At 36.7% G+C, this 12,385-nt stretch overlaps 1 protein-coding gene across 4 annotated transcripts in view; it reads right to left on the bottom strand.

Annotated features, from left to right (window-relative positions):
- EXOC6B (exocyst complex component 6B) overlaps positions 1-12,385 on the bottom strand; it is a 713,885-nt gene that overhangs the window by 550,035 nt on the left and 151,465 nt on the right. The gene's annotated exons all lie outside the window — the stretch shown is intronic.

Genomic DNA, 12,385 nt, shown 5'->3' on the forward strand with positions numbered 1-12,385 from the left:
AGAAGAAGCCACACATTATTCGAATACAGAAAAACAGTTATAAATCCTGGGAACATGAGTGATCAAGAACAATGCAGCAGGCAAAAGTTCCAACCACTGCAAGTGGCCAAGAAATCCTCACAATGCTCAAGAAACAAGTGGGAGGTTCATTGTCAAGCTTCTCTTACCCAAAATGTAACTGTAATCTAAGATAAAGGCCATTCAATTTTTAATAAAATAAGGGATAAAAACTAAGTCAAAGAAATGATTCTGATTTATAAAGGGAGTGGGTACTGTTTTCATCAATTTGTTTTTACATGTTTCAGAGCTCAAAAAAAAATATGAGGAATTAATACTACAATAAATATATCATTAACCCCCGGATCAGAAACTATTTAACTGTATATCTATACAATTATAGAAACAACAAACCAAACAGTACCATTTCCTGACGACTCATAAGAAGTTCCAACATGACACTGTAATTCACCATAACTTTCTCCTCAAAGTTCTTTAACAAGAGGAGCACCAGACACAAAGAAATCAAACGTGCTATTATGCATTAAACTAGCGATCTCCATGCTGTGTGTGTGTTGAGGATGAGGCATTTAAGAAATCTGTGGAGGAGGTCTGGTTATCACTATAGCCAGACACTACTGGCCGTCAGTGAGCAGGGTCAGAGATGCTAGACATTCTGAATGTGTCAAATAGTCCTGCAAAAGGAATGTCTGCGGTCCCAATCACATTCACGTAAGCAAAAACCGTAATTAGTTATCAGAACCCATAACTTGAAGGTTTTAAACAGCTTTAATACACACTGAACTTTCACAAATGCAATGACCATGTAAATTAAGGGAAAACTGTGTTCTGTGGTTTGTCCAGAACTTCACAAAGAGTTGTTCTCTAATTCAGAAAATTAAGCATCAATAGTAATGTTGCTTATGGTATTTAAGTTGCACACACAGTGTGCTGGTATGAGTCTGCATTTATAGATATAATATACAAGGTTAACAAGTATCTAACCATTTCATTGTGCCTTCAATATATTCCATTATGTCTTCAAGCACTTTTAGATAGAATACATACTTTTTCCCCTATGGAATTTTTTGTGTTTATTCATTAGAAGATCCATAAACAACACTTTATACAAATCTTAAGCAATTCTTTTACAAACATGTCCAGAATCCATAATATTTTATAAAAACAATATATAGCAGACCTAAGAAAAGGAAACAGCTTCAGATTGCTGGGATAAAAATAAGATCCCCATCCCTGAGGCAAAGATCTCACAGAGGGATGACCAGGATCCACCACAGTAATACTTCCTACCCTCATTTTATAAACACTCAACTCCCAATTACTAATTGTTTCCTCAAGGTTGTAGTGTCAGAAGAGACAAAATGGAGAGATGTCTGGTAGGAGCCCCACTGGAGTAAACTGCTTAATAAAGATTTTTTAAAATACACAGGCTCAGATTCACATCTGTAGGAATTATACAGTCTTAATGGTGCCTGCTTCAGACTCACTCATGCACACCTGGATGGGCTGTAAAAAAAACACTTTACAAGTCAATAAGTTAAATCATAATACAATTTTTATGTTATGATAATATTTTATTATAAGTTACTTTCCTTTTATTTCTCCTTTATATTACAGTTAGGGTATTATATTAGTTTTTGAATTATGTACAGAGGTAGATTATATTATCTACTTATTTTCTTAAGAACTGTAAAGGGGGCATTACAAAATATTACTTATAAAAAGGCAGCATTAGCTCTGACAGAGTTGAACCAGTACATTAAACTATATCACCTCTCCCTTGAAATTCTGCAAGTCTCTCCTTTTTCGGTTAACCTGGCCATCACACTGCTTACCGACAAGCCTACCCAAAACACAAAAGTGGTCATGCCCCTCTGATGTTTATAAACATTTTATAGGGCTAAAGGAAAAAGCCCAAATTCCTCAAAACGGCATTCAAGACCCTATATAATATGATACTATTATTTGCCCAACAATATTTCTTTGTAGGAACTTTCTCTCTCTCCCCTCATACTGAAAACTTTCTTCATTATAAAAGAACCTGTAACACCTATCTCTTCTGGCTCTCCTACTTCTTTATTGAATGCTATAGTTAATCTGTTTTGCTAGCTTCACCTCCTTTCCTCATCCTCTCAGTTTTGGAGAGGTTCCTGTGCTTAGTCCTTAGACGTCTTCTTTATCAACACTTCCCCTTCTAGGTGATTCCATCCAGTTCTGTGATGAGTCTCAAAATTATATTACAAGCTGAGGCCTCTCTCCTGAACCGCAGACTCATAAATCCAATCACCCTACTCAACATGTGTACTCGCAAGTCTTACAGGCATCTCAAACTTAACATACCCAAAATCAAACTCTTGACTCCCTCTCCCAACTCCTCCTCCCCCACCAAAAACCTACTCCACCCACATTCTTCTCCATCTTGGTGAAGAGCGATTCCATTCTTTGAGCTATTCAAAACAAAAGCCATTCGTGATATCTCTCTATGCTACAACCCTACTTAATCCACCTACTGGTTCTACACTCAAAATATACTAAATCCAGAGTATAATCCTTCTCCACCACTATAGTCTTATCTAAGCTACAGTCCTCTCATGCTTTCAGTATTGAAATTGCCTCCTACCTGGTCTTCTTATTCTACTTTTACCCTCTCTGTCTATATTCCACACAGCAGTGAGAGTGATGTATCCAAGGGTCAAAAAAGTGATCAATTCTTTCCTGGTCAAAACCCTCCAAGGGCTTCCTTCTCACTCAAAAGTAAGTCTTTGTACTAACTTTCAAGGCCTACATCAGCATTAATCAAGACTGGATACTTAGAATCAGTTGAGAAGCTTTTAAAATATACCATTGCCCTGGCCCCATCCTCAGTGATTCAGGTTCAACTGGTCTGGAGTGTAGGGTATTGGTATTTATGGAATGAATGAAGTGACTGTCAGTGATATGCTTGTTCTGTCTTCCCCACCCCAGCGGTGCCCATATGACACTGGCTAGCCAGAGTACCCCATTCTTCTGGTCATAGTTTAAGACTGAGTGCAGCCATCTTTACCACCTGGTAGAAAAAAATCTCCTTAAGTCATCACAAAGAAAAGCAGATATAATTAGCACATTAGATCCATCTGTGGATCCATTCCTGGAACTTTCAACTATGTACACCAGTAAATTCCTCCCCCTGGTCTTTTTTTTGGTGAAGGTAATTAGAGTTAGTTCTCTATTACTGGAAAGAAAATACTTCTTGGGACTTCCCTGGTGGCGCAGTGGTTAAGAATCCGCCTGCCAATGCAGGGGACAGGGATTCGAGCCCTGGTCTGGGAAGATCCCACATGCCGCGGGGCAACTAAGCCCATGCACCACAACTACTGAGGCTGCGCTCTAGAGCCTGCAAGCCACAACTACTGAACCTGCGTGCCACAACTACTGAAGCCTGTGCACCTACAGCCCGTGCTCTGCAACAAGAGAAGCCACCACAATGAGAAGCCTGCACACCACAACGAAGAGTAACCCTCACTCGCCGCAACTAGAGAAAGCCCGCGCGCAGCAATGAGGACCCAACGCAGCCAAAAGTAAATAAATAAAATAAATAAATTTAAGAAAAAAAGAAAATAATTCTTCTCACAAAATTATAAGCATGTATTTAGTTTTTAAGTCCCTAAAGATATTCTTTCTACACCATCAACACCCAATTAGACAGTAAAATTCATGAGCAGAAGACTGTATTTCCTTCACACCTACATTAATAGGACAGTGTCTGACACGTAGCAGACACTCAACAAGTCTTTATTGACTGACCAAAAGAGTTTTTTTTTTTAAAACATTTAAAACTTCCCTTCAATCATTAGTAATACTGAAGAAGGACTTTTGCATTGGCAGAAAGTTTAGATTATATGACTTAAAGGATATCCTTTACCACTTTGATTTTATGAAACTATGACTCCTTTATTTCAGTGAGTTTTACTAGGAAGTCCCAGTTAACCCAGTTCCCTATTTCCCTAGTTTGGTCCTTTGTACCTCTATCAATCAAGCATATTCCCAATCTCCCTTCAACAACATCACCCTTCTTCTGAGATTTCTCTCAGATCTTGCTCTATAATTAGGAAAGTCCTATCTTTTATAGACGATCAAGCTCTCCATCTTCAATATTCTTTCAAATGCAGAGTCCCAAAGCATTTCATTAATTAATAGTCCTGGAACCAGTGTTATCTCAACTTCCAATGTTCTTCACTTACTTTTCACACTCTTGTACACACAAAGATGCATTTCTACAGATGCCCATTTATTTCAATCACTTATATCTATCCAATAGTAATGATTCATGTACCTTTAAAATGGCTGTGCATCTGACTGAAAACCAACATTAAACAATGTTTATCTGTTTTAGCTTACAAAGGCCTAGAGAACAGACAGTGTCAATTTAACTATCTAAATTGCCCAATACACAACAATAAATGTGTTTAATGATGATATTTGAATGCTTAAATATATTCCTTTCATATCTTTAGGTTAATAGCCACTTCAGTTGTATATCCCATCTACAAAATCAGGTTGACCATGTTTCTTTATATACCACTCAAAACAGGCAAAACTAAAATATCTTGCTCTGCCATAATTTATACAGATATGTACAGAGCATAGTCCAATCCTGAGGAGTGTTATTGATAAATGTCATATGATCAGGGCATATCACTAACTGGTTCTTTGAACTTTGTTTTGACTTTCATACCTGGAATTCCATAATGCAAAATATCTATAGCTGATTAAAAAGTTAAATAGATAGAATAGAATAAAATAAAATAAAAAGCTGAACATGATCTCTCCCAGTTTAAAGATAGCATTTAAACATTCCACTAGTCTGATGTCCTAAAAAATCCACCATTAAAAGCTGGGATTCTAAAAAAAAGAAAAAAAAAAGCTGGTATTCTCTATAAGTAACTGATTATGCAAAATGAGTCAATTACTTAAATACTTATGTTGTGGAATTTTTATAGCTCATAAGCTCCCCTGAGGCAGTTTCAAGCAGCTAAATGCCTTCAACTCACATGTCAAACACGAGGATCAGAAAAAACAATGTGCAAAACACAAATTTCTCTACGTATACTCTATCTTTGGCTCAATACAGATACCTACATAGTGCTTTCCTCTATGTTCTACTAATATGTCCCTGGTACCTGAATCAAGCTATAACTTCCTCTGCAGTAGAATTTAAACACAAACACACACACACACACACACACCTTCAATGGCTTTTTCCAAAGAAATTCTCATTGACTAGAAGGTAGACTCTGGAAAACAACCCTTATGAAAGGGCTGACATGAATAAACAAAGCTCTGAATCAATATGTATTCATCTCATTCTAGTTAAAAAAAAAAGTAGGTTTTCTATTTTTGAGGGAAAAAATTAGCTTTGCTTATGATAAGCCATTCTTAGTCTTTAGAGAATGCCCTGGCCATTTTCTGTCTCTCAACTCAACCTTTCAAATAATTTTTTTTAAAAGGTTCAAACACTACAAAGCATCTGATTTAGTGAAAAGCACTTTAAATACCTCTCCAAGTACTCCCCACTGGATCAAAATGTCATAGAAATGTTGTAAACACTATCAGTCATGTTCCAGAGAACAATTTAAACAAACATTGTTTTGCTCTTTTGTCTGGAAAAGTAATTTCTGAAGTGAAGAGTTCAAAACTTTTAGCCCTACATACTATACAGTAAGAAAAAAAAACACATCTTTTAAGCATCAGAAGCAGAGTACACAATAGGCTTTGTCTTGTTAAACAAAAGAACAGGCTTTTCCTTCCAATCATTTCCAGCTGTATGATCTGGCCTTCATGGAATCAGAAATTAACAGCATATGGCATCTGGCTACCTGCACAGGCTGCACATAAAATCTCAAGTCTTCAATAAGATTAACAGGTCTAGTGGTTGAGAGTAAAAAGGGGAACTACCAAATGCTATTTCCAAAACAGAGGCAATAGCTCTAACTAAAGGAAGGCAAGAAAAAGCATCCTTATCTAATCAGATGTCAACTGTATTCTTGAGAAACAATCAGATCACAAGATCTTCTGCCTCCTAGACAACTGAAAAAGATACTACCACTGACTGCAAAACTATCGTGGTTCTCAAACAGGGAAAGAACTATACAAAAAAAAAAAAAAAACCCAAAACAAAACAAAACATAACCCCAAAACAAAGAAGTTCTGAGTTAGCCCACATTATGACACATCAGAGTTTTGCTTTGGATCCAAATGAGCCAGAAACAAACAAACCAAAAAAATTCAAATGACTTACTGTTCTTACCATAAGGTCCACTTAGTACCAGAAGTCTTAGTACCAGAATATCAAAATACATAGAATCTTGGACTAAAAGATCTTCAAGGATCTTCTAAAATAAAACCATTCCAGACAAAACATTAAATTTACCTTTCTTATTAATATCCCTGGACCAAAAATCTGCTAACTTTTGGAATATATTCCAGTGTTTCAGAATCCATACAGCCCTAATCTCTAACCTGATTCTCAACTATCAGAGCACAAACCCTTCACCTTCCTTTCTGTAGTTCAGCAAAGTGGGGACAATGAGTGCACAACAGTAAAGAATAGCTAAGTACCTTCAAACTTATAAGAAATAGATCCTTATAACACTGATAACTGATCCTTTCCAGCCCCTCCCCAATCCCTTCTTTTACAGCTTCAGGCACTCAACACCTTCAAGCCTACTCTTCACACTTTTAATCCTGTTTAACAGTTTTATCTGGACCCTCTCCAAAGCATTACACATTGAGCACACATTGAGCTTCAGTGGGCCCAAAAGTCAAACAGTGGTATATTCCTTGACAGTTTACTTCATAATTCCTAGAGGAGAAAGAAAATATAATTTATTAATAAATATTATGAGAAGTGGGCTTAAAGTAATTTCATCAATAAAGTTTCATTCTGCCCTCAAGCATTTGGATCTCATAAAAGAGTTCCTCAACAGTGCCTTAAGTGAAGACAGAGGAGGAAACCCAAACACATTCAAAGGAGAATTAAAATCTCATAAAGGCATACAATCCAGAATAGAAAAAATTTTAAAATGGGCAATCCATGAGAGAGATAACTACTTTAATATTTTTAAGGCATACATGGTCTGAGAGCAATCAACTATTGGAATTTCTATATCAAAAGCTCTTTCACTGACTATGGGAACTGCTAGATTCCAGTAGGTCGATCTAGATTTAAAAAAAAAAAAAAAAAAAAACTTAAAGGAATAACAAACCTATTTTCATCTCTTAGTTTCTCCCTCTCTCCATACTTCTCACCAGGACCCTGACAGCCTGATGACATCAATGTATTATACACCCTGAGGCACTAGGTCAAATGCAGGAATCTATCTATCACAGCTGCTAATGTTTTATCTTCACTTGAAATTTTAGAAATGCAAATGCAATGCACCAACAGCTGTTCACACTTTCAATTTTTTCTTGTAAAGCTGGTCATGAAATGTGGCTTGCTGAACATTTGTAACACAATTACCAATTTCTGTTTCAATGCCTATAAATGCTGCTGCCACTAGTGTACAATCTGATTTCACTGCCCAGTAGTAAAACAGTGTGGCTGGATGGGCACTGGTTCCCTGGAAGAGGTGGCAATGAGAAGGAGACAGGGCTGCTTATTAAGGAACTGAAGCAGGCTAATAGCTAAAACATACACAATAGTAGTCTGTTTAAATTAGGAACATAGATATACTAACATGTGCATGTGTACTTATCAAATTGGCATGCAGTATGAATTCTCAAAAAGTGCACTTGGTTAAAATTTGCTAGGTCCTACTGTTTTGTTGTCTACTAGGATTTCGTAAGACACACACACACAAAAAAACCCTAAAGATGTAATTTCTCTCCTCTAGAAGTTAACAAACTAACAGGACAATTCTTAAAATCATTCTGGGCTGGGCTTCCCTGGTGGCGCAGTGGTTGAGAGTCTGCCTGCCAATGCAGGGACACGGGTTCGAGCCCTGGTCTGGGAAGATCCCACATGCCGCGGAGCAACTAAGCCCGTGAGCCACAACTACTGAGCCTGCGCGTCTGGAGCCTGTGCTCCGCAACGGGAGAGGCCGCGACAGTGAGAGGCCCGCGCACCGCGATGAAGAGAGGCCCCCGCTCGCCGCAACTGGAGAAAGCCCTCGCACAGAAACGAAGACCCAAACGAAGACGCCAAAAATAAATAAATAAATAAATTTAAAAAAAAAAATCATTCTGGGCTATCAACTACTTTAAAACCCCAATGAAAGGTAAGATCACTCTGTCCAGAAGTTATTTGCAAATACATATAATATTGCAGAGGGTTAATGGACCTACAGATCATGGACCACAGATTAAGATTCCAGTAGGCACATGAAAAGATGCTCAACATCACTAATTTTCAAAGAAATGCAAATCAAAACAACAAGGTACCACCAGTCAGAATGGCCATCATTAAGAAGTCTACAAATAACAAATGCTGGAGAGGGTGTGGAGAAAAGGGAACCCTCCTACACTGTTGGTGGGAATGTAACTTGGTACAGCCACTATGGAAGACAGTACGGAGGTTCCTCAGAAAACTAAAAATAGAATTATCATATGATCCAGCAACCCACTCCTGGGAATATACCCGGACAAAACTATAATTCAAAAAGATACATGCACCTCTATGCTTATAGCAGCACTATTCACAATAGCCAAAACATGGAAACTACCTAAATGTCCACTGACAGATGAACAGATAAAGAAGATGTGGGGTGTGTGTGTGTGTGTGTGTGTGTGTGTGTGTGTGTGTGTGTGTGTAATGGAATACTACTCAGCCATGAAAAAGAACAACATAATGCCATGTGCAGCAACATGGATGCAACTAGAGATCATCATACTAAGTGAAGTCAGAAAGAGAAAGATAAATACCATATGATATCACTTATATGTGGAATCTAAAATACGGCACAAATGAACCTATCTACAAAACAAAAGCAGACTCACAGACATAGAGAACAAACTTGTAATTGCCAAGGGTGAGGAGGGGACGGAGAGGGATGGACTGGGAGTCTGAGGTTAGTAGATGCAAGCTATTACATTTAGAATGGATAAACAACAAGGTCCTAATGTATAGCACAGGGAACTATATTCAATATCCTGTGATAAACCATAATGGAAAAGAATATAAAAAAATGTATATAGGTGTATAACTTAGTCAATTTGCTGTACAGCAGAGATTGGCAAAACACTGTAAATTAACTATACTTCAATTAAAAAAAAAAAAGAATTCCAGTTCTAAAAAAAAGACATTTTAAGGTAAACAAAGGAAATGTGGGTCTCTTAGTTGTAATCTGTTAAGATTATGTTTTTAAAAGTGTATTTTCAAGGAGAGAAGAAAGGAAGTTCAGGAGAAAGAATAAAATTTCTAACATTAAAACACTGGTAATTTCATGGGACTTCACTGATGGTATAAAAGCTGTAAAATGTGGGAGAAAGTGACGGAAAAGGTAAAGTTTACATTTATAATTGGAGAAAAAAATTCTGAAAAAGAGAAAACCAAAACCTTTATATTATTTAATCTTTGAATTGATATAAATGGTGGCAGAAGATTTCAAAAGAAAAATGGAATATAATCAATATTTGGCTGGAGACAGACAATGTTTCTGATAGTACTAGCAATGGTGAACAGCCCGTGGGAAGGCTGTACAGTATAGAGATTAAGAGCACAAACTCTGAACAGGTGATCGTGGACTGGATTTGGGGCCAAAACAAATGTTTTTCTTTTATAAAATTTTAGAGAGCTCCTGTCTATCTGCTAGATTGGATGCTGCCTGATTCATGAAATCACTGAATAAACCCAATAAGATCTGTAAAATTTTTTAATTGAATAAGGTTTGTAGATTGGATAATATGAATATTAATTCCCTGATTTTGATAATGTGATTATAAAAGAGAATATATATAAGAGATATATATATATTATATAAGAGAATGCATTTTTAGAGGAGGAGTTATGTCTGCAACTAATCGTTTGGAAAAAACTAATAATATGTATAATTATATGTAGAGAGAGATGGGTAGAGCAAATATGGTAAACTGAAAACATTTGGGCAATCTGGATAAAGTGTATATATACTTATTTGTACAACTTCTGTAACTTTTCAAGTCTGAAATTACTTTAAAAAGTATTTTAAAATATGTGCTCTGAGCGTGGCTGTCTAGGTTCAAATTCTGGCTCTGCCACTCACTATGTGACATTAGACAAGTAAGTTTTTTAACTTTGTCTCTGCTTCTGTTTCCTCATTTGTAAAGTAGGGATTAATATACTACTACCTCAAGTTGTTGTAAAGAATAAAATGATAATGAAATAATTCATGTAAAGTGTTTATTAGAACAGTATCTGACAAATAAGAAGCACTCAAATCTTAATCACTATTGTTGCTATCATTCCTTTCCAAACATCATTCTTATTCCTGCCCCATTTCAGCCCACCACTCTCTGCCTTAGACTAAGCTAATTACAGAAAAAAAGAAACAAACAGTGGGAAAAGTCATGGTTTTTCATCTTTAGCTTCAAGGTTATTGATCCTTTGTGTGGGCTCCCTGTCTCCAGGCTGGTCATTCTTTAACCTATTCTCTGATGGCTGTCAAGCGGGTTTTTTATACATGTAATTCTTTATACATACAACTCTGATAAGTTGATACCGTCCTTAAAATCTTCAATATTAGCTTTAAATAAAATTGTAACTCCTTTAACTTATTATATAAAGCCCATAATGATTTAGTTACAGCATACCTCTTTGTTCTCATCTCTCAACACACTTCCACAAATATACCCTTCACTCAGGCCTCAGCGTAGTTCTCTGAATACAAACCTTCAATCCCTAAAACAGATGATATTTTTCTGCCTAGAACAGGACCTCACCCTTATTCATCTAACCAACTCATATTCACTCTCAAAACTTATCTCAGTATGATGTAGATGCCTCTCTGAGTATGCAAAACCCTACATGCACACCTCCACCACGGTATCATACTATAATCACTGATTAGTCTATCATGCTCATTAGGTTCTAAGCTTCTTAGGGGTGGGAATTCCCTGGCAGTCCCGAGGTTAGGACTCTGTGCTTCCATTGCAGGGGACCTGGGTTCGATCCCTGGCCAGGGAACTAAGATCCCACAAGCCGTGGCGTGGCCAAAAAAAAAAAAAAATTTAAGCTTCTTAGCGGCAAGAGCTATGTATTTTAAGTCTTTGAATTCCAAGCACAAAACCTTATATAATATAGGCTTTCAATTAGTGTTGAGTGAATGAATCTCTTGATAAGAATCTTAACAAGAAATTCCAGTATGTCATAGACATAAGATAATCTATTGAGTAGCATATGAAAGCATTTGTCCAAAGCAGAGGGCTAATGTTTAAGTAAAATCTATACTTTTAACCAAGTATATAAAATGTTAGCCACGCAAGTTTCCATCTTTAAAAACCAGCTCCATGCCTCAAGATCTCAGAAAAAGTAGATGGCAGTGTAGTTTGGTAAGAAAGGGCATTTCCCCTAAAAACATGTTCACTGATTTCCTAATATACACCAGTAAAACAATATTGAGCTCTTAATTTATTAAAAACAACATTAATAATTGAAAATGCTTTTGCTGCCAGAGGCATACACCATATAAGATGACAACTTTCTAAGTCCCTTCTCTCCACTAGCAATGAAACAGGATGGCCTAATTTCAGTTCATAAAGTTATTTCTAAAACTAGAGTATCTAAAAAGAGAAAACTAACACAATTTGTCTGCAAAGCCTTCTAATCTTGCTAGTCACAATGCCTGGTTAATTCCTATAATCAAAGTCTTGACCAGAGTTCTTTTTGCACAATGAGTTGGGCAAAACACATGGCCAAATAAAAAAGGTGCTGGAAATAGGCCCTTGAGCTGTATTAAACACAATGGAAATAACATTTGAAAATAGTATTCTTCCCAGCTGGGTAAGAAACACAATGGCTCCAACCATCTGCTCTTTCTTCCTAAGATTCCTTTTTCACAAATGGACAGGCTGACATTATTTATTCCATTCAAGAAACAAGATCCCTGGAGTTGAAGATCACAATTTAAACCAGATAAAATTCAGACAGTAGTAAGGTTAGAAATGCACAAACTCCTAGACATATTTTATTGTTTTTCTATTTATATTATTTTCTCCACCTCATTTGCTATCCCTTCTGTAAGAAAACCCTGTAAGAAGATTCTTGGAAGAAAACATGTTTTGGAGTACTTTTGAAAGGAGAGATGATGGGCCCGAAAATAAACCACAGGGTAACCATAAGAGATAAGGAGAAAGCACAGGAGAAAACCAACTGTTCACTTACTCAATGATTTTAAAAGACTTACGTGATCTG

This window comes from Eschrichtius robustus, chromosome 15 (assembly GCF_028021215.1).
Source record: "Eschrichtius robustus isolate mEscRob2 chromosome 15, mEscRob2.pri, whole genome shotgun sequence".
Lineage (NCBI taxonomy): Eukaryota > Metazoa > Chordata > Mammalia > Artiodactyla > Eschrichtiidae > Eschrichtius > Eschrichtius robustus.